Raw genomic sequence first — 22,464 nt, 5'->3', positions numbered from 1 at the left:
GCAGCAGTAGTAGCAGTAGTATCAGTAGTAGTATCAGTAGTAGTAGCAGTAGCAGTAGCAGTATCAGTAGTAGTAGCAGTAGTAGTAGCAGTAGCAGTAGCAGTAGCAGTAGCAGTTGCAGCAGTAGCAGTAGCAGTTGCAGCAGTTGCAGTAGTAGCAGTAGCAGTAGCAGCAGCAGCAGCAGCAGTAGCAGTAGCAGTAGCAGTAGCAGTAGCAGTAGTAGTAGCAGTAGTAGTAGTAGTAGTACTAGTTGTAGTAGGAGTAGTAGTAGTAGTAGTAGTAGTAGTAGTAGTAGTAGTAGAAGTAGTAGTAGTAGTAGTAGTAGTAGTAGGAGTAGGAGTAGTAGTAGTAGTAGCAACAGTAGTAGTAGTAGCAGTAGTAGTAGCTGTTTTAAGAGAAGTAGCAGCAGTAATAGCAGTAGCAGCTGTAGCATCAGTAGCATCAGCAGTAGTAGTAGTAGTAGGAGCAGCAGCAGTAGCAGCAGCAGCAGTAGTAGTAGTAGTAATAGTAGTAGGAATAGTAGTAGTAGTAGCAGCAGTAGTAGTAGTAGCAGTAGTAGTAGCGGTTTTAAGAGAAGTTGCAGCTGTAAGAGCTGTAGCAGCTATAGCATCAGTAGCAGCAGTAGCAACAGCAGCAGTAGTAGTAGTAGTAGTAGTTGCAGTAGTAGCAGTAGTTGGAGTAGTAGTAGTAGTAGTTGCAGCAGCAGCAGCAGGAGTAGTAGGAGTAGTAGTAGTAGTAGATAGAGTACCTAGATGGTTTATTATATACTATTTTGTGATCTAACCTACCTCGATTAGTAGATAGAGGACCTAGATGGTTTTATCATATACTACGGTAATGAGTTAACGGCCATTAATATTGTAGTTCTATGTTTATATGATATATGTTTTTACGACACATGTTTTTTATGATATATGTTTTTAGTCTTATGATTTATGATATGTTTTAATATATTTTCCTTGCTGGCATTAGGCTCATTCCTTTTATTTTAGACGGTGCTGGAAAATAAACTTGGAAGGCGAGACAAATTCATGGTAGCTTTGGCATGTGTATTGGGAGAGGACTGATTGAATGGACTGTTGGAAAAGATCGAGGATGAAGTTTATGTTTTGAGTTTTTTTAATTATGTATTCATTTTTTTCCGCATTTAGCATTTGAACAATTATAATAAAAGTTTAAGTTTTCTTATGTTTTATGTAATAACAATGGGATCTCGTATTTTGTATTTTAATAATAAAGTTTTATTATTTTATGCATGTATTCCAAAATATTAGCTATGTCTTAGTAGTTTTTAATGGTCCGAGGTCTTAGAATTAGTCGAGGAATTAGAGAAGAGTTACAGATATTTGGCAGCATTATCCGAAATTGAAAGGTCGCTACAGCAAGATTTGATTAATGCACGGATAGAAATAGTCATAGGTCAACTGGCTAACTTGTCCATTTAGTCGAGTTTACTAAATGATATACGGATCGGGCAAAAGCATGATGACACGTTAGTATCGCATATGGCTGCAGTCAAAGAAGTCAATACTACGAGTTTCTCTATATCAAGACAAGGGTTCTTGAGATATAAAGGTCGGGTGTGCGTGCCGAATGACAATGGGATTAAGATGAAGATTTTAGAAGAGGCACACACTACCCCATACTTAGTTAATCCGGGGTCTACCAAAATTACTCATGACCTTAAGGCACTATATTGGTGGTCGGGAATGAAGAAAGACGTAGGAGAATATGTGTCCAAATGCCTTACATGCCAGCAAGTAAAGGCACAAGATCAGTGACCTGCGAGCTTATTGCAACTACTTAGTATTCCGGAATTGAAGTGGGAAGACATAGCCATGGAATTCATGACAGGATTATCACGAATAGATAAGCAACATCACTTGGCTTGGGTTATGGTAGATAGAGTCACAAAGTTAGCTCACTTCCTGCCTGTCAAGACTACATACCCTGCTGACCTGTACGCAGACATTTATGTTCGAGAAATTGTACGACTACATGGAATCCCTAAGACCATAGTATCTGATAGAGGCTCAGTTTTTACATTGATATTTTGAGGAAGCTTGCAGCAAGCCATGTGTACCAAGCTAAGTCTTAGTACGATATTTCATCCTTAGACCGACAGACAGTCTGAGCGTACCATGTCGATTTTAGAAGATATGTTGTGCGCTTGTGTACTAGACTTCGGAGGATCGTGGAGTAAGTATTTTCTACTTATAGAGTTCTCCTACAATAATAGCTACTAGGAAACAATCTGTATGGCACCCTATGAGCTACTTTATGGAAGGAAATGTCGATCACCGTTAGATTGGGACGAGGTAGGATAAAGACAACTTCTTGGACCCGAGGCTGTTAGAGAGGCTCAAAACGCAGTGAACTGAATAAAAACCACATGCTCGTTGCTCAGAGTCAACAAAAGAATTATGCAGATGCCAAGAAACGAGATGTGGAATTCAAAGTTGGAGATCACGTTTTCTTAAGAATATATCCTATGAAAGGAGTGAAGCAGTTTGGGAAGAAAGGCGAACTTAGTCCCCAATTTATAGGTCCTTTTGAGCTATTGGATAAGGTGGGACCAGTAGCATATAGATTATCCCCTACCGCCATCTCTAGCAGATAGCCACAATGTGTTTCACATCTCAGTGCTGTGTAGATATGTGTCAGACCCATCCCACGTTCTTAAGTATGATACGTTAGCACTCCAGAAAGACCTGAGCTATGAGGAATGATCGGTTAGCATCCTAGAGAAGGGGGTGAAGGAATTATAATCTAAGAGTATTCCGATGGTTAAGGTCTTATGGAGTAATAGTACAGAACAGGAGGCAACGTGGGAGTTGGAGGAAGACATCCATTCATGGTATCCAGAATTGTTTGGTAAGTAAATTTCGGGGATTAAATTATTTTAAGTGGGGGAGAATTGTAGCGTCTCAGAATTTTACTTAGATAAATAGTAGTAGTAGTAGTAGCTTTGGTCTTTTTTTTAGTTTTCGTGGTTGTTGGTTCAAGTAGGGATTTGGTTGGAAACTTATAGAGATAGTTATGGATTTTATAAGTTTGGCCTATAGTTTAGAAATATTGATTTTATCATAAGGTTTGATAAATATAAATGGTCCTAGAAATATTATTTATTATATCCTAAGGTTTAGATAGAATAATTAAGAACATAACACTTGTCACATGTATGTTTATTAAGGATTTATGAATTTTAGATGAATAAATTGATAAAGGATAAACCTAGGAAGTCTAGAACCTTTCCTCAGTTGTTAGGATCTCATATTACCCATTCAAAGTTGTTATAGTAATCATTATCAACATAAGTCATTCATAAACATGAGACTATTTGCGACATAAGCATAATCGTACATTATAAGATCATAATCATACACATAACATCAATTGCAACATATGCATAAACATACAACATAAGATCATGGCATGCCTATTGTCCAATGATCAACAATATAAGCTTACAAAATAATATCATGGCTCCCTTATTGTCCAATGATCAACAACATAAGCACACAACATAAGATCATGGCTACCCTTGTAGTGCACCAAATTTTTTATTTTTATTTTGTTTTGTTGAATATATTAATTTAAGTGTTAATTTTTGTAAAGCGCCCTATTATAAAACGTCTCACAACTCATAGATAAATAGAAAATATCACTTAAGATATGAAATTCAGTAGTGTCTTGATAAAACATGCAAGTTGGGTCCAATAGTTTAAAGTAAAAATTAAGAGTTCTTATGCATCGTTTAAAGAAAATAAAATTTAAGTCCCACTGATAGGTTTGAAACTAAAGTCCATAACATGATTCTTTAAAAACTCGGTGCTTATGTTGATCATTTATTCGTTCAAACGATACCCCCACGCCATACACACTTTGACATCAAAACTCCTCACATCACAATGCATGCCAAAGAGAAACCCTATTTATTACCTGAAAGGTGGAAATTAAGGGGGTGAGCTAAAAGCCCAATAAGGAAGTAAAAACAAATACAACAATATTCAAGGAACACAATAAGAACTTATTCATAATGTAAAACTCATAACATATCATATCATATCCATGTCACATTCATTTCATAATGATAATTATAATCATACGTCATAACCATACATCATAATCACACATAATAAACATACTCTTTCTGATCATGGCACCACTATTGTCCATGTCACATCTTGAGGTAACCAATAAAAGAATAAAACTAGAATGACCTCCTTTGTGAGGAAAATCTCATGTCCTTGAATAACCTTGGCGCGTCCGCACTATGAGCTATGTCATATCCTTAGTAACTCCTTTTTTGTGTCACTTTCAGCACGCTAGCAGCCATTTGCTTTTTCATACATCATACAAACACTTGCAATCCAGTTCATACAACACAAAGGAAACACATGTTGCATCATACTCATCATAACATTTCAAGGTAGAATTCCATATGGGAAATTTGGGTATTTATGCATAATGTAGGTGCACATATAAAAATATATCATTCTTTAACATCATTAAAATAATAATGCTACTATTTGTTTGGTTTCCAAAAATACCTTTATCATTTTTTTAGCCTTCATCTCTCTTCTCTCTCTCTCTCGGGTCACCTTTATTCTTTGGAGTTATGGCAGCCACCACTAAACCATCATCACCACCAAATTTTTTTGAAAAAACGTCTACAACTTTGGCAGCCTCCTCTATTTTTTTATTATCTCTTTCTTCTTCTCTCTTAAAGTGTCCATGGAGACAAAAATAAAATACCCCATGACAGTTTTTGATAATATAAAACTTAAACCTACTAAAAGTTCAATTAAGACACTAATTTAGGCATTTCGAATAGATCTGTGTATGATTTTTTGGTTTTCATACAATTTTTTTGACAATATTTTAGATCTGAAACGTACAAATTTGAAGAAAACTTGATCGACCTCGATGCCCAGCTTGATGGGCCCTTAAAAATCATGATTTTCATGAAAAAAGGCACTTGCCTCGATAGGCCTCGATAAACCTCGACATGACTCGATGCAAATCAATGCAATTAATAGAAAGGGCATAAATTTTCACTAGGGGGTCCGTTTGAGGTGTTTTTTTTATTTTAGTATTTTATTGAGATCTACATGTTTGGGATGTTTAAACACACATTTGGGAAGTTGAAAGTTTGAAAACATACCCAACTTTGAAAATATAAGGGTATTATTTTGAACTTTGGTGTGTTTTCAAGATTTAAACTTCCCTGATGTGAGTGTGCACATCTTAGATGTGTAGATCTCAAGAAAATATCCAAATTACAAAAAAAATCACCTCAAATGGACACCTGAGTGAAAAATTATGCACTTTCTATGAATTGCATCGAGGTGTGTCAAGACCTATCAAGGCCTATCGAGGTAGCATCGAGGTGTGTCGAGGCATATTTTTTCATGAAAATCATGATTTTTAAGATATACCTCGATGTACCTTCATGCCCAGTTCGATGGGCCCTTAAAAATCATGATTTTCATGAAAAACACCACTTGCCTCGACATGCCTCGATGCAAGTCAGTAAAATTAATATAAGTGCATAAATTTTCACTCGGGTATCCATTTGAGGTAATTTTTTTTAAAATTTTGGTATTTTCTTGAGATCTACACATCTAAGATATTTACACAAACATTTGAGAAGTTGAAAGCTTGAAAACACACCAAAGTTCAAAACAATACCCTTATATTTTCAAAGTTGGGCATGTTTTCAAACTTTTAACTTCCCAAATGTGTGTGTACACATCCCAGACGTGTATATCGCAAGACAATATCCAAATTTAAAAAACAAATATCCTCAAATGGACACCCGAGTGAAAAGTTATGCACTTTCTATTAATTGGATTGATTAGCATCGAGGCATGTTGAAGCCTATCGAGGCCTATCAAGTCAAGTGATTTTTTTCATAGAAACCATGATTTTTAAGGGCCCATCAAGATGAGCATTGAGGCGCATCGAGTATATCGAGGTACATCTTAAAAATCATGATTTTCATGAAAAAAATGCCTCGACACACCTCGATGCATCTCAATGCGATTCATAGAAAGTGCATAATTTTTCACTCGGGTGTCCGTTTGAGGTGATTTGTTTCTTGAATTTGGGTATTTTCTTGAGATCTACACATCTAAGATGTGTACGTACACATTTGAGAAGTTAAAAGCTTGAAACACACATAGTTCAAAACAATACCCTTATATTTTCAAAGTTTGGTATGTTTTCAAACTTTTAACTTCCCAAATGTGTGTGTACATATTCCAGACGTGTAGATCTCAAGAAAATACCCAAATTAAAAAAAAATCACCTCAAACGGACACCCAAGTGAAAAGTTATGCATTTTCTATTAATTGCATTGAATTGCATTAAGGCATGTTGAGGCCTATAGAGGTATATCGAGGCAAGTGGTTTTTTTTCATAAAAATGATGATTCTTAAGGGCCCATCGAGCTGGGTATCAAGGTACATCGAGGTCTATCATGGTATATCAACTTTTCTGTAAATTTTTACATTTCTGATCTAAAAAATTTTAAAAAAAAATTAAAAAAAAAAAAACAAAAGACCATGCACAGATCTATTCGAAATGCATAAATTAGTGTCTTAATTGAACTTTTAGTAGGTTTAAGTTTGATATCATCAAAAACTATCATGGGGAATTTTATTTTAGTCTCCATTGACACTTTAAGAGTTAAGAAGAAAGAGAGAAGAAAAAAATAAAGGAGGATGCCAAAGTTGTAGATGTTTTTTCAAAGAAATTTGGTGGTTGCTGCTATAACTCCAAGGAATAAAGGTGACCCAAGAGAGATAGGGAGTAGAGAGAGAGAAGAGAGATGGAGGCTAAAAAAATGATAAGGGTATTTTTGGAAACCAAACAAATAGTAGCATTATTTTGGAATGATGTTTAATAATGATATTTTTTTAAAATATGCAACTATATTATGCATAAATACCCAAATTTCCCTTTCGTATTTCATATTACATGGTCCATTATCATACATAGGACATTATTTTTCTCATAGCAATCTAATCTTACCATTTCATAGCATAAACATAGAAATTATATCTAACTTTCTTACCTCAGGTCCGAGCAAAGCAAAAATGAGAAAAACTTCACAACGAGCCTATAATCATAATCAAACGTCGTCTCTTAGAATAACATATCAATACTTATGCCCAACACATATACCCCACATGTTCATGGGCCATGCACATGTGGTATAAGTTGTCCAGTAACTCTGAACATACATATTTTCACATAAAATCATAAAAGAATAATGCTAATTCTACTTATTAACCCTTTGTGGTTACAATGTAATAACTATATGTTTGAATAATATGCATATTTTTTAAGGTAAAAATATATTTGCTTGCGACATGCATACGTGAGAGCATTGTTAAAAAGTAACGTTTTAAAACAATAATTCCTACATGCTTATTACTTTTTCTAATAAAATTCGGCAACATTATTACTTTACCATTATTTTTTTCTTTAAGTCCCAAAGTTTTATTAAACCATCTAATATATTATTTTTACTTTATAAAAATAATTCATTTATCTCTTTCTTATTTTCTCATAAAATAATAGTGTCATTCATTATTTTAAATAACATAGAAAGTAATAAAACTTGTAGTCATTTAGAAATACTTAATAAATTCCTTGTTTCCTTTATAAAATAATTTTTTTTCTAGATTAATAAAAATTTTTAGCGCACCAATTTTTTTTTAATTTATTCAAATTTTGTGCTTTATTTTTATTTAATTTTTAAGTATTGTGAATTATTTTATTTATTAATTTAAATTAATTGTTAGAATTGTTAGGTAGAATTTTATGAATTTAATTGTTAATTGTTTTATTATTTTTTTAATATGTGAATAATTGAGTTTGGGTTGAATGCACCAATGTGCATGGTAGGTAGTGATGCACCCTAGTTATTGAGTGTGTGCATGTGCATGGTTGCATGGTGCACATGTGCAGAATTTTCTATACACTTTATAGTTTCCTTTTATTCGATTTATTTAATTTATTAAAATGAAGAAAAAAAATAAAAAGAAAGGGAAAGGGAGAGTGTGAACGTGGGAGCATAGGGGGAAGGAGAGTGCTTCTTTTCCTATTTTATTTATCAATTAAATTGAAGAAAATAGCCAAAATGGGAAATGGAGGTTGTCATCTTTATTTTTCTACCAATTAAGATAAAATTAAAATAAAAGAAAAAAAGCAAGAAGATGAAACTTACCCATTATGTTCATTAGGTTATTTTTGCCTAAGTTAGAATAAACATGGAAGAGAGAAAAGATGAGGCCATTTGGAGCCTTGGAGTCGTCGGCCATAGTGAGAGAAAGAGAGAGAGTGGGCGTGAGAAGAGAGAGAAGGAGAAAGAAAGGAAGAAAAAAAAAAGAGAAAGAAGAAGAAGGTCTTGGAAAGTCTAGGTATGGTTTCTTGTCTTGTTGATTATTTTGTTTATTTTCTAAGTCTAAGATTCTTCCCACCCCCTCCCTCACAATCCTAAGATTTTTGTTCTTCTTTTCTTGTTATGGGTTTCAAAAACCCTAGGGTATTCAGGAGTGATTGCCATTTTGGGTATTGGTTCTATCAATGAGGTAGTTGATCCCTGAACCTTATGCTTAATTTTGTTGTTTTATTGAAAGGATTTTGAAGTTTTGATGCCTATTTGAATCTATGCCATGTGTTGATTTGAGATTTTTGAATATAATGATTGTTGATATTTTTATGCTTGGGTATATGTAGGTTTCGACTTAGTCTTAATCTAGGGTTCATGATGTTTTGTGTGTATATTAATAAATATACTTATGAGGTTGAATGTTTGGATATGATGATTTTTGGATATTCTATGTTCATGTTAATGAAACGTTTTGGCTTAAGCATGTATATGGATCTTCTTGTATGCTTGTTATTTCAATTTTGTTAGATCCATGTTCTAGAATCCCATGTAAATATTGGCATGGTAGTTACTATAGACTCTTGTGATCTTAGAAGCATGCCTATGATTTAATTGTCTGTGATGATAGAGATTTTTTCATAGAATAACAATATGATAATAGTTACATGCTAGGGTTTGTGATTTATTAGTATAGATTTAAACATGTAGGGTTATTGTGTTAATTTTGTAAAGCATGATGTAAAAGATGGATTCTTGATTTGTTAAGCTTGCTGAGTTTGGTGTTTGGATGGTTTAGAGTATGATGGAAATAATACTTTTACATGCTTAAATGATTTTGCAAGTGCTATGATGTTTTAAAAAAAATTAAAGGGAATTATTATATACATTAAAATGGTGTTTTTACTCAAATAAATACCTACAGATTTTATTTTTTATATTTTAGAGAAATTATGGGCTTTTAATTTCAAGATGGTGATTTTTAAGAGTTTATTTTGTTGCTAGAATTTTAGGTTAAATATTGGAAAGTCTTTTATTTGAAGGAAATTTGTGTATTTGTGAAAAATGATATTTTAAAAGCAACCATGAGTGTTCATTTTAATACATATGATTTTCTTTATTTTAATTAAGAAACATATTGAGATTAATTCACTTGTGATTTTTAAATAAATTAAATGGTGGCTGAAAGTTTAGTTTTATAAATTAAAATTAATTATTTGATTATCACATATGAATTTATACTGCATAAAATTTAGTCTTAAAATAATACAAGTAAAATATATTTTTCTCACACCTAAAATTTATATTTTTTCTCTCATCAGTTTGTAATTTTATTAATTTTTAAATAAAATTTTTATTTTCTAAGGAAACATGATAATTATAAGTACTGTAAATAAATTTAAGCCTATATTATTTTAATGTAATTTAAAAATAATGAATGAATTTATTATATTTTTAAATTGCTAAATAAATTATTTTTATGAAATAAAAATAATTTTTTAAGAGGTTTAATCAACTTAGTAATTTCAAAGAGATAAATAATGGTAAGAAAGTATGTTGTTAAATCCTTATTTTGAAAATTATAAAAATAAGCGCGTATGAATTATCATTTTTAACGTCACTTTTTAACAATGTTCCCACATATGCATGTCGCATGAAAATGCACTTTTATGTTAAAAAATATGTCTAATATTCATCCATATGATTTATACATAGAAACCATGCATGTAAAATAGGTATAATTTGCATTATTCTTTTGGTGATTTTATGTGTAAATATGCATGTTTGGAAAATATGTGTAGTTTTCACCATGTGTACATGGCCCATGCACACATGGGGTATATGAGTTGGGCACAAGAAAGTATTATATGATGCTACAGAATGCTATTTGATTATGGTTATAGGATCGTTGTGAAGTATGTCAATTTTTGTTTTGCTTGGACCCAAGGTAAGGAAGTTAGATATAATTCTAATTGTATATGCTATGAACAGTAAGATTGACCTGTATGAATATAAATGATATATATGATGATGTACCATGTATGAAATGTTATTTTGATATGATATGATGATTGTAAGAAATTCATGTAGTTTTCCTTGGCTTTGACATGACTTGATTGCATGTATTTTTGTATGTTGTATGATATGTAATGGTTGTTAGTGTGTTGAACGCAACACAACAAATAGGTTGCTAAGGATATAAAGACGTAACTCGAGTTACTAAGGATATAAAGACGTAACTCATAGGGTGGACGCGCCGAGGTTATTCAAGGACCAGAGTTCCTTTTTACCTCAAGAGGTGACATGGACAAGATAGGGGGTCATGTTCACAAATATATGATGATGATGCTCATGACGATAATGTTTATGATGATAATGATGTTTATGATGATGAAGTTAAGTATGATGTATAACGATGTATGAAGGTGTATATGTTTTGTTGTGTTTACTTGTGTGATGTTTGTACTTCCTTACTGGACTTTTAGCTCACCCCCTTACTTTCCCTTCCAGGTAGCAAATAGGATTTCTCTATGGCACGCGTGGTGATGTGGGGAGTTCCGACATCAAGGTGTGTATGGCATGGGGGGTACCCTATGGGCGAGAAAACGATCAGCTTAACGCCAAATTCTAAAGAACAATGTTATGTTTATTTTTTTAACTTTTCAGAACTTATCAGTGGGACTTGAACTTTATTTATTTTGAAGAAATTGAATGAAAACTATTATTTTTATTTTTAAACTATTGGGCCCAACTTGCATGTTTGAGTAAGGCCCCACTGGGATTTTTCATATGATAAGTGGCTTTCTCCTACAAGTTTATGAGCATGTAAAAGTTTTACAAAATATTAGAGTAGGGTGTTTTACAAAATTACATGATTAAATGTGATAATTTATAATTTAAATTGTGGGAAAAATATATTTTCACTTATGTTATTTAAGACTTGAATTTTGTAGGTGTAAGACCTATTAATTTTAAACAAACTAACTATTTTAACTTAATAACACAAACTTTCACCAACTTTTATTTTGTTTAAAAAATCATAACTGAATTTAAACAGAAACATTTTTCTCATTTAAACCTAAATAATAATGTGAAAATTCATGGTTACATTTTTACATATACATAACTTAGGACATAATTTATTTGATGCACTAACATTATTCATCTCATTATTCATCAAAGATTCCAGCAACTAATAATTCATTCAAAATCAGAGACTTAGATTAAAATTCATATTTTCTTCATAAAAATCAACATGTGTTAATTTGATAACAATGCCATTTAAATGTGAAATAAAATACCCTTTTATTTATATAAAATCAAAATATCATTTTCAGGTTTCATTTGTGCAATTTAAGAATCACTTAAAATCAACACCACCAAATAAATAAAATAAACAACATGCTTATAGTTACAAAAGTTGCACCTTAAATCATGCTACATATTTCCTAACATGTTTCTACACCCTTTTTATGCATTTCAATATGACAATTTGCATGCAAATCAAATCATTAACAAAATTAAGTTACTCCAATCATACCATACCCACATAGTTGAAACCTTCATGTTCAATCAACAACAAATCCAAACACAAACCATATCATGCACCTATTATTATATTTTCCTCCTTACAATTGGATCACTAAATTTAAAATACTAATGACAATATAAACATAGGACTCCGACAAGGATTTTAGAAAACCTAGATGATGCAACATTAATACCAATATGATCATGTTTCTAATATCAAGATAAAATCAACAAACAAAGAATCAACAACAACATCAACCATACTCACCATTCCTTTTTTAAACGCTCTTTGCCCTAACCCAATACCCATGATCAAACTGTAATGACCCAACTATTTCTAAGACCTTGGACCATTAAAACTACTAAACATAGCTACTATTTTGGGAAAGATACATAAGAAATAATATAGCTTTATTAAAACTCAAAATATTGTATCAAATACATAATAATTGAAAATATGGCATGGGTACCCATTGTTTTTTAAAAAAAAACATAAAACGTAACTTTAATTCAATTGTTAAAAACTAAATGCGGAACTACAAAAGAGACATAATTCAAAAACTAAAATAAACGTCATCCTCGATCGACATGCAGTTCACTCATTCCATCCATCCTCAACACACAAGCCAAGCTACCAAGAATCATTCCACCTTCCATATTCATTTTCCTGCATCACACTAAAAATAAAGGAATGAGCCTAATGCCCAGCAAGGAAAACCTACTAAAAACATACATCATATATCATAAGCATAAAACTAGATCATAAGCACAAACTATAAAATATATGAGTATAAAAGCATATATCATATAAGACTGCAATGGCCATCATTCTTCTTGGGGTTTGCTAGCTAGGTAATCATATGCCCATAAATTTACGGGGCTTGTTATCTAAACAAGTCATATAAATTTGTGGGGCTTGTTATCTAAACAAATCATATGCCCAAGGAATATATTCTTGCACTACAAGAAAAAAATACTTTCAATAAGACCGAAAAAGTATTATCAAATATATACCATAACACTTTTTGATGTGTTAAGGAAAGCGGTGTTATAGTAGGTCGGAGCACTTTGCATAACACTTTTCCATAGTTATAGACATGTGTTATGGTAAAGCCTACGATAACACTTTTGTTGTGTTATTTTAATAGTTAGATAAGTATTTCATTGTGATATTTATAAATAGATTATATAACACTTTTTTGTACTTATAAAGTAGTGTTATGATACACTTTATAATAACACACTTCTTGCATTATAGAAAATAGTTTGCATAACATAATTTTATGCTTATAGACTAGTGTTATTGTAAAACATACAATAACACAAATTTGGTGCTGTTTTGAAGAGCCTGAAGAACATAACATAGTTTCCAGAAGTGACAGCTGCCCAAACTGCAAGAGCATGCCTTACTGCATTATCTCTTTTAGCTTCACTTTATAATCTGAACATAATTTCACAACAAATATTGAAGGTAAATACAAGTGTTTCAACACAGTACAAGGATGGTACATAGCGAACAAAATTTCCTCCAATCATAACTGACCTCGACATAGATGATAAAAGATCTCTGTTGTTACTAGAGTGCAGGATAACACATAGTAAGTTGTATGCAGCAAACTCCATGTGGCATCCCTCAATTCCTTAAGCATAAAGGGATTTCAACTAAGATTGGCAGTGAAATTGTATAGAAGAGTTCATCGAGATTATACTCAGGTAGGTCCCCAACTTCCAATGCTAAACAAGCATGAGTTTCATAAACCTGAAACAAATTATGGATAATGAATAGAATGGTAAGTTATATACATGTTAAAAACCAAAGCTTCACTTGGCGGTACCGGTATAACTACTATGTTTCATTGAACCCTCTAAAGTCATATTGAAGTTTATTAAAATATTAAAACAAAATACATAGAAAATATATTCTATGCTTTGATACTAAAAATTATAATTACTTATATCGAGCATATATGCATTAATATCCAGATTAAATGTTGCATTAAATGCATTCCCTGTTGCCTTGATATCACATATTAACTGTTAACATGTAGGAGTCAAATATAAGTAGATGTTTACATGAGAGAAAGAAAAAGAGGTTTTGAAACAAACCTTTACTGTTAGTTGATTTTGAATTATTTGCACAGTTAAATCTTGACGAATGGACTTCAACTGATCACACTTATAGAGGTAATTCTTTTGAGAATTTTGAACCATAAGAAGAACTTTTTCTAGTACTTCTTTCAGTCTTACCTGCAAGGGGAAAAATGAACAACAGGTAATTACATATTATGTATGAAAAAGCAACAGTAAGAAAGGAAAATCAGAAAAATCTTGCTGTGTTTTGTTCTCCATAATCAACTTGCCATCCTCTCAAACAATACAACAATTCTGTAACCCTGAAATGGCAAGAGCATTCAAATCCCAGGAATCAGTGTGAGAAACAAATACACCTAACTAAGTATACCAACAAAAATACCCAACTTAACTAACTTCTTTTTCTATACATATAACTCTGAGCTTTAAAAATTTGAGACATGCTATACAACTTTTTAGAAAAGGTTTCTGATTCATGACCAAGACCATGCATGGTAGCTGCATATCACTATAGAAAGCATTGTTCACGGCAAGTTTGTGACCAGAGAGTTCTAAGATTGTATAATAATTTACAAATTGTTATGAAATTACATTGATTAATAATAATTGATTAAAGTAAAAGCCTTTTAGTAAAGAGCTATACTAATAGAAACTCTTGCAAAAAGATTCGGTTAATAATAACAAAGATATATAATAACTTATATAAAAAAAAGAATGGTATTTTTTTCTTAAGTTATATATAATAACAAAGATATTGTAATACTAATGAGGATCTTGTAATAAATTATAACAAAGATATTGTAATACTAATGAGGATCTTGTAATAACTTATAACAAATAAGCATCAGTTGAATCTGAGCTAATTAGATATGCTGCTACGCTATGAACAACCCAAACTAACTTGTACTTTTTATATATGAACAGCATCTTAATTATTTCCAAACATGTTGATATAAAATTATGTATACAATTGTATATATATACTAAAGACAGAAAATCACACATTTCAATACAGTTTTGCTCTAATTAAAACACATAGTATACAAGTGTGTCACAGGCATTAACAGTCATGGTCAATTATCACAAAACAAATTAAGATCAATTTTTTTGTATCAGAAACTTACCTTACTGCAGTCCTCTTTTCCTTCTAGTTTTCTCACCTAAAATGACATCTTTGAACTTGACATATCATGAATTGAACATGTTAAAAACTTGACAGAGCAAGAAGGTTGGCTTTGAGACATGAAGGGCTGATACACACATATACCTATATAGGTATAAAATATCACCTATTATAGAAACTACATGATATAAATCAACTTAAAATACATCAGCGTAGTTTATAAAGAATAAACAAGCTAAGTAAAAGTGCTCCAATCAAAAGAATCAAAATGACAAAAAGAAACTCAAAATCTTCATTATAAATATTTGGTTATAGATGAGATATTGAAAATAAAAAGAAAAAAAAATGGAACGACTGAGTATGAGGAAACTAATTCAGTGAAACAAAGACTTTATTGAAAATACCATTCATTTTTTTTTCTTTTAATAGAAACATATAATAAATGAAAAGAAATGACATTTCTTTCATTGCTAAAAAAACTAAGTCATTGCTATCAATACAGAAAAGAACTCAAAAATGGTTAAAGAGTAAAAAGTAATGCCAGAATGCAGAGTATGCAGTAGGAGGATAGCTCAGTGTCTCTTCAATTACTCTTTCAAAACATAGCTCAGCTGACTATTTACCTTGTTGTCACTGGTTTGAAAACAAGGTCACATGTAAAGAAAAACAAAAGTTCCACCATAGAAAATGTCATATATTAGCAAGGGAGACCAGACAGATTGATAATAAATTCCATAAGTACATAAGATAATTAGTTTTCAGATTCATTTGATAGTATTTTAGTCCATACGTGAAACATGTGGTTCATTATCCTCATTAAGATCATGTTCCCACTTGTTATCTTGCCTCTACCCGTAAAGAAAATAACATATAGTCAGTTATAGTGCTTTTCCAAACCTCAATACCTAAAATATCTAACCATTAACAAATGAGAATCTTTCCAATGGCCAAGAGTAATAAGTATCTTGTTCTAAAAAAAAAGACCATCAATAAGTATCTATAATTTAAGTGGTAAGTATGCTTGCAACACAAATATATCAAGAATGTGACTTTTGACCTAACATGACTGGACACAAATAAATGAATTTGTGAAAAGCTTAAGGTTTGGGGAGAAAAGTAAACCAACAAATATAAATACATAAATATATTGTTAAAAAATGGATAAATGACATCACAAAAATAAGTTTCCATGCTCTTTAGTAATGTCATTTATACCTCAACAAAAACAAAAGCTCTTACTTAAACATTTTGGTACTCTCACATTAGTGTACTTACATTACAAAAATTAGATCAAAGTCAAACATGGCAGCAAACAATAGTACAATAAAAACCATAGATGTAGTATTAAAACCCCAATTAGCAGCAATACAAGAACTACAAAAACACATTGATATACAAAACAACAAAATACATTTTCTTTGCTATACTTTAATGCTACTTTGTTTTACTCTATTTTTTATCCTTTGGATTCAAAGTAATCTGTTGTGAGAATCATGAAATCAGACAAAGAAAATTATTACAAGATTAATTTTTTTAAAATATAATGAAGCAGAAAGATTAAGAATCAATATAGAACAAACTAGATATAAATAAAAAAAAATAGATTAAAATACGTGAGTGAGAGAGCTAGACCAAATAAGTTGTATTGAAATAATATTAATATGTAAGAAGATTAACAAAAACAAGAAGAAAAAAAATTGTTAGAAATACTAATAAATGAATCATCTGAGTAACACTCAAACAAAAATGAATATAACTATTTATTGTTCTGTAATAATTACTACAAAGCCGCCAAGTAGCACTCAAACAAACAATTATTAACCATATAAATAAAGATGCATAAAATTTCCTCATGTTTATCTTGGTCAAGTAGGATGAAAAATGATTACAGCATTAGTTCATATAGTAACATGATATAGAACCAAATCAATATAAAGAAAATAAATTTTTTAACCAAAAACAAATCAATACGGCAGAGATAGTTATTAATATATTGTATTACCAATATTTCAATAAAATCAAACACATTAATCAATTACAAACATTTCTAACTCGATAATGAAATAACATAAGCAATAATGATTATCAAAATGACAACACTACAAACGAATTGATCAAATACTGACACCTTTCTTTGCATCATTATCTATGGTTTCTTTGCATCCTTTTTACAAAAACTTACAAGGCATCGACCATTAGTTTATGATTTCTACATTAGAAAGTTTCCCTAAACTCCTATCTAGCTCAAGAAGACAAACAAGCATCTAAAACTAAGCTCAGAAACTATACATGAGTAATTTGTAGTGAATTTATAAATGAAATACTAAAATTACTAGGCAACAAACTTTACTCTAAATGGTAAAATATATCATTCAAATTATCATTTAAACGAAAAAATATAATAAGTACATATATAATCATTCAAAAAGATAAGATACACATCCTGTAGATCTGTAGTGTACAAATTAATCTAGTTTCATTAACAAAAATTGCAAGAAATAAAATAATGAAAGTTGTTATGATATTCTCAACTATTCCAACTACAAAAACTTCTAGTCTACTCTGCTATTTATTATTTAGTGCCATGGCCATGCAAAAGCAGAAATAAGAAGATAATGCAGAAAAGTTTCCTGGACAGATCATAGGCACTATTTCTTTAACTCCCATTATTAATGCACAAGCCAGTGAAACTATGGCAAAATATTATAAAGCTGAAGCCCTCTTTGCAGGAAACTCATATATTGGCACAAGTAAAAAATCAAAAAGCATAATAAAATATTTGTGCTATACCATTCCAACAAATATCGAGAAGGCATACACATATCCAATCCAAGCAGGGTCCCCTTGTTGCATAGACTTCGTTAAAGAATAGTATAAGGAGCATGTAATCTCTAAGTAGTTAGTTACATAATCTAATATTAATACTTTTACTTCCCAAATAAAGGTTTCCATTAAAAGAGTTCATCCTGAAGTTGTCAAAAATCATCTTCTTCCTTTCTAACCAGATCACTCATACAGTAATATATACAAAACCTCTTCCCCTCAGAAAAATAAATAATCACAACAACAACAATGCATCAATGATTTATTAACGGAATTTTGGACTTATAGATCATAATTAAAAACTTATGATTACCTTATTCTCCCCACCATGAACAAGCAAATGTCACAATAACAAGAAGCATCTCAGAACTAAAAATAAAATGAAAAACCTAAAGCATTTAGGACACATCTCTTGCAAAGTACTGATTTAAAGAAAGGAGAACCAACCAACCTGTAGAAGTTGATTCAAGATAAGAGGCCCCACAAATTGAGAAAGATCATTGCCAATCTACAAGTTATAAAGTGAACAAAAAAATAGAATATTAGAAAACATGATGCTTAAACTTTAGCAACACAGACACCATTACAAAGTACTGAATCTTCAAGACGCAACAAAAAATGAAACAAAAACAAATGGTCTCATCGTACTTTTTTATTTATTAAAAGAAAAACACCCTCTCAATAATGAATGAGCTTAATACACTACGCAAAATTCACATCGCATTCCTACCTTTGAGAGGCTCACTCACTGGTGACCATAGATTTAAAATTTCATTTCACAAGACAAGTAAATGTGTTTTGAAATATGAGCCTAACTATAAGTGCATAAACCATATTTTGAAGGCTACATAATCAAAATTTAAATTTACCTTTTATCATACTTTTTTTTTGACAAAGGTCACATGGCCTTTTATTATACTGTAAGTATGACAAAAATATGAATTTTCACTAATTCCACTACAATTTACCAATTCGACATTTGTCATCATCTTTGAATTACACTATTTATCTCTTTCACTTTACATTTTTTTAAAGAGAGTATTTATTTGGCCCTCAAACTGTAGAATTAGAATCTCATTTTGGCCTCAAGACCTTCAAATGTATGGTTTTACTACCCCAGACCTAATTTTTTTATCAACAATAAAATAAGGGGCCAAAACATGATTAGAATGGTAAAATGAGACACTTGCAAGTTAAAAGGGCCAAAGTTAGAATGGTAGTGCATAAAAATACAGGGGTAATGGAGACCCGAGTATATCCACAACAGTAAAAAGGCCACAGCCAACAGCAGATCATAACAAATTCTGTAATGCTCATTTTTGATGCAAAATGAATGTCCAAAAAGCAACATGCCACCCTCACAGATCAAAGCAAACAACGATAGACCTCTGTGTAATTTCCCCAAAATCACAATGATACACTCAAAGAGCAAGACGGGAGCAATATTTCCACAATACATAATAGAATTAACCAAAGATGGAAACTCAAGAGGAACAATTCACAAACACAACTGAACCAATCCAAGGTACATAAAAATATTACCTAGAAAGATCTACAAAGGAGCAGCTCGGTAGTGGTGGAACGACATTGGGGCTGGGGTTGTGGTGTTTCTTAACCAAGAGCTCACGAAGATGGGGTCAGGGCCGATTTTTTCTGGGTGCAGGAGTTTTCTTAGAGACACACATGGCCTCACATTAAGGGGAGGTGCTACTGGGCTTGTAGAATCTAGGCCCTTGCTTGCACACTCAGGGCTCTACAGTAGAAGAGGTGTAGAATCGAGCCTGGTGGTGGCCCGCGAATGGAAGTCGCACTGGATTGAAGGCACGCAGAGGTGGGCTCACACCTGGGGTCACTTGGTTCGGGGGTTGGGTTCATGGGTTCTTGAGATTTGGAGCCTGGCTCGGAGAAAAAGGGTTGTGAGGATGGTGGTTAGGTGGTCGGAGCTGAGGATGATGGTGGTTACGGGAGTGGCGGCTAGGGCGAAGGGGAGAGAAAAAGACGAGAAGGAGAAGGAGAATGAGAAGGAGAAAGAGATGATGGTGGTTACGGGAGTAGGCTTGTTTTTTTATATTTTATTTCTATTAATTTAACATTTTTTTTTACATAGTATATATTATAATACATTTTCAAAAGACTTATAATTATGTGTTGTGGAAAGTAGTTTTTGGTGTAGTGCTGGGACTTGTTATATGACCAAGTTATATGCTTGTTATCTAAACAATTCATATACCCAAGAACTAAAAACATATCATACATATACATATCATAGCATAAACATATCATAACATAGCATAACATAAACATAACATATAAGCACATAAAATCTATCCTATTTTCCTTACCAAAAGCCGGGAAATTTGAGAACAAGAACGGGATTAGAAAAATCCTATAAACCTACAGTAGAAAAAGGTGAGAATCTCTAAGAATAGAGATGAATATGAAAACTAAACCATCAAGAAGAAACTTACCAAGAAGGACCTTAAGTTTCAAGAACTTAAATACCTAATCAAGAATCATAAACAAGAGTTAGGATCTGAATAAAAGAAACTAAAGAAAACTAAAGGATTATAAAGAACTGAACTTAAGAAATAGGAATACCTTGGTTGATCTTATAGATTGATCTAAACCTCAACACCGAAATCACACTATATCTTAGAATGATAAAGCTTTTATCCCACACTCAAGTGTATCTCTCTATACTAACACTAGCACCATGGAGGCTCTGATACATACTTGAAGAATGCAGCAAATGGCTGAGCACTAGTTCCTATTTATAGAGTTTGAGGAGTGAAACTATCCTATTAAAAAAAAATACTTAAATCCTTAAATAAACATTACTATGACAAGTGTCATGCTCTTAGTGGTTCTAGAAGGTTCTAGAGTTTCTAGATCTTTCTTTTATTTAAAAAAAATATTAATTTCATTCTAACTATAATCCAAATTTAAATTTAAATAAAATAGAATCCTAACTTCTAACTTCCTAAATCACGTAACTCTAAACTCACCTGTAGTAAAATCAATATAACTTGAGCTGTATGACTCCGATTTAGACTGTCTTTATATCGTTAGAAAGCTAATTGAATTATCTATAACTTTCTAGAAATAATATTTTTCAAAATTCATAATAAAAGTGGATCAAAAATAGGTTGGAAGTTAAAGTACCCTAAAGTTACAGAAAATCTATTTAATTATCTAAATAACAACCTAATCCACAAATATCTTAACTAACCAAAATCTTATTGGACTTTTGGGCTTTATGTAGGCTCGATCCATAACACTTTTTATTAATAACATAATTAATTTATTCTTATGCAATCACCCCATTTTCCACAAACAAGACTACTAATATCATAAACCTATATTATACTATAATAATCATAACTACTAAGAAAAATTAAACCATATGTTATAATTAATATTCTTAAACTATAGATTAAACTTATAAAATCCATAACTGTTGCTACGAGTTTCCAACCAAGTCCCGACTTGATCCAAAATCTACGGAATCTAACATACTACAACTAATACTAACTACTACTACTACTATCTAGCTAGTTAAGTAAATATTCTGCGACTCTACACAATCAACTCATATTTCTTTGCATGCTTAAAAGACTATAAGGACAACAACATCATCTCTATTAGTAGACAAGGATTCAAGATTGCAGCGCCTCAGAATTTTACTTATTTAGATATAAGTATGTTATGCTATAGTATTTTAGTTTTCGTGGATTTTTGTTCAAGATGAGAACTTTTTTGGAAACACATAGAGATAATTATGGATTTTATAAGTTTAGCCTATAGTTTAGAAATATTCATTTTATCTTAAGGTTTAATTATTGAAGCTGGTCCTAGAAATATTATTTAGTATAACCTAAAATTTAGATAGAATAATTAAGAATTTGACATTTGTCATATGTATGTTTATTAAGGATTATAGATGAATAAAATAATCAAGGATAAACCTAGAAAGTCTAGAACTTTCCCTAAGATGCTAGGATCTCGTGTTACTCAGTCAATGTGGTTTAAACAGCTTTAAGTGTGCTTAAAATGTTAAAAAACGTGGTCTAGTATATCTGCATAAGTCGATATATCACAGCAATAGGGGCATATTTATTGCTTATGCTAATACGAAAAACATGTCGACTTCACATGAACGAAACCACGGAGCCTCGAGAAAGTGGGACTGGCGATATATCGGCTCCATCAGCCACTTTTGAAAATTCATGGAATCTGAAGCTAGACATAACCCTCAACAACATGGGCTTGTTTTTGAACGATTTTGACCGAGTACTAGGCGTTTGTTGAGCGAAAAATCCCATTTTTATTCCTTTATTTATTCATTCATTTTTAAGGGAGTTAGTTTCACTTCTTGAACTCTATCAATAGGACCATTCACTCAGCCATTTGCATCATCTTTCAAACACTTCACAGAGCCTCCAAGCTGCCAATTTCATTCTAGAGAGAAAAAAATAGGGTTTTGGGATTAAAAGCT

The sequence above is a fragment of the Humulus lupulus genome, chromosome 2, assembly GCF_963169125.1.
Source record: "Humulus lupulus chromosome 2, drHumLupu1.1, whole genome shotgun sequence".
Lineage (NCBI taxonomy): Eukaryota > Viridiplantae > Streptophyta > Magnoliopsida > Rosales > Cannabaceae > Humulus > Humulus lupulus.
Note: the sequence above shows the minus strand (reverse complement) of the source record.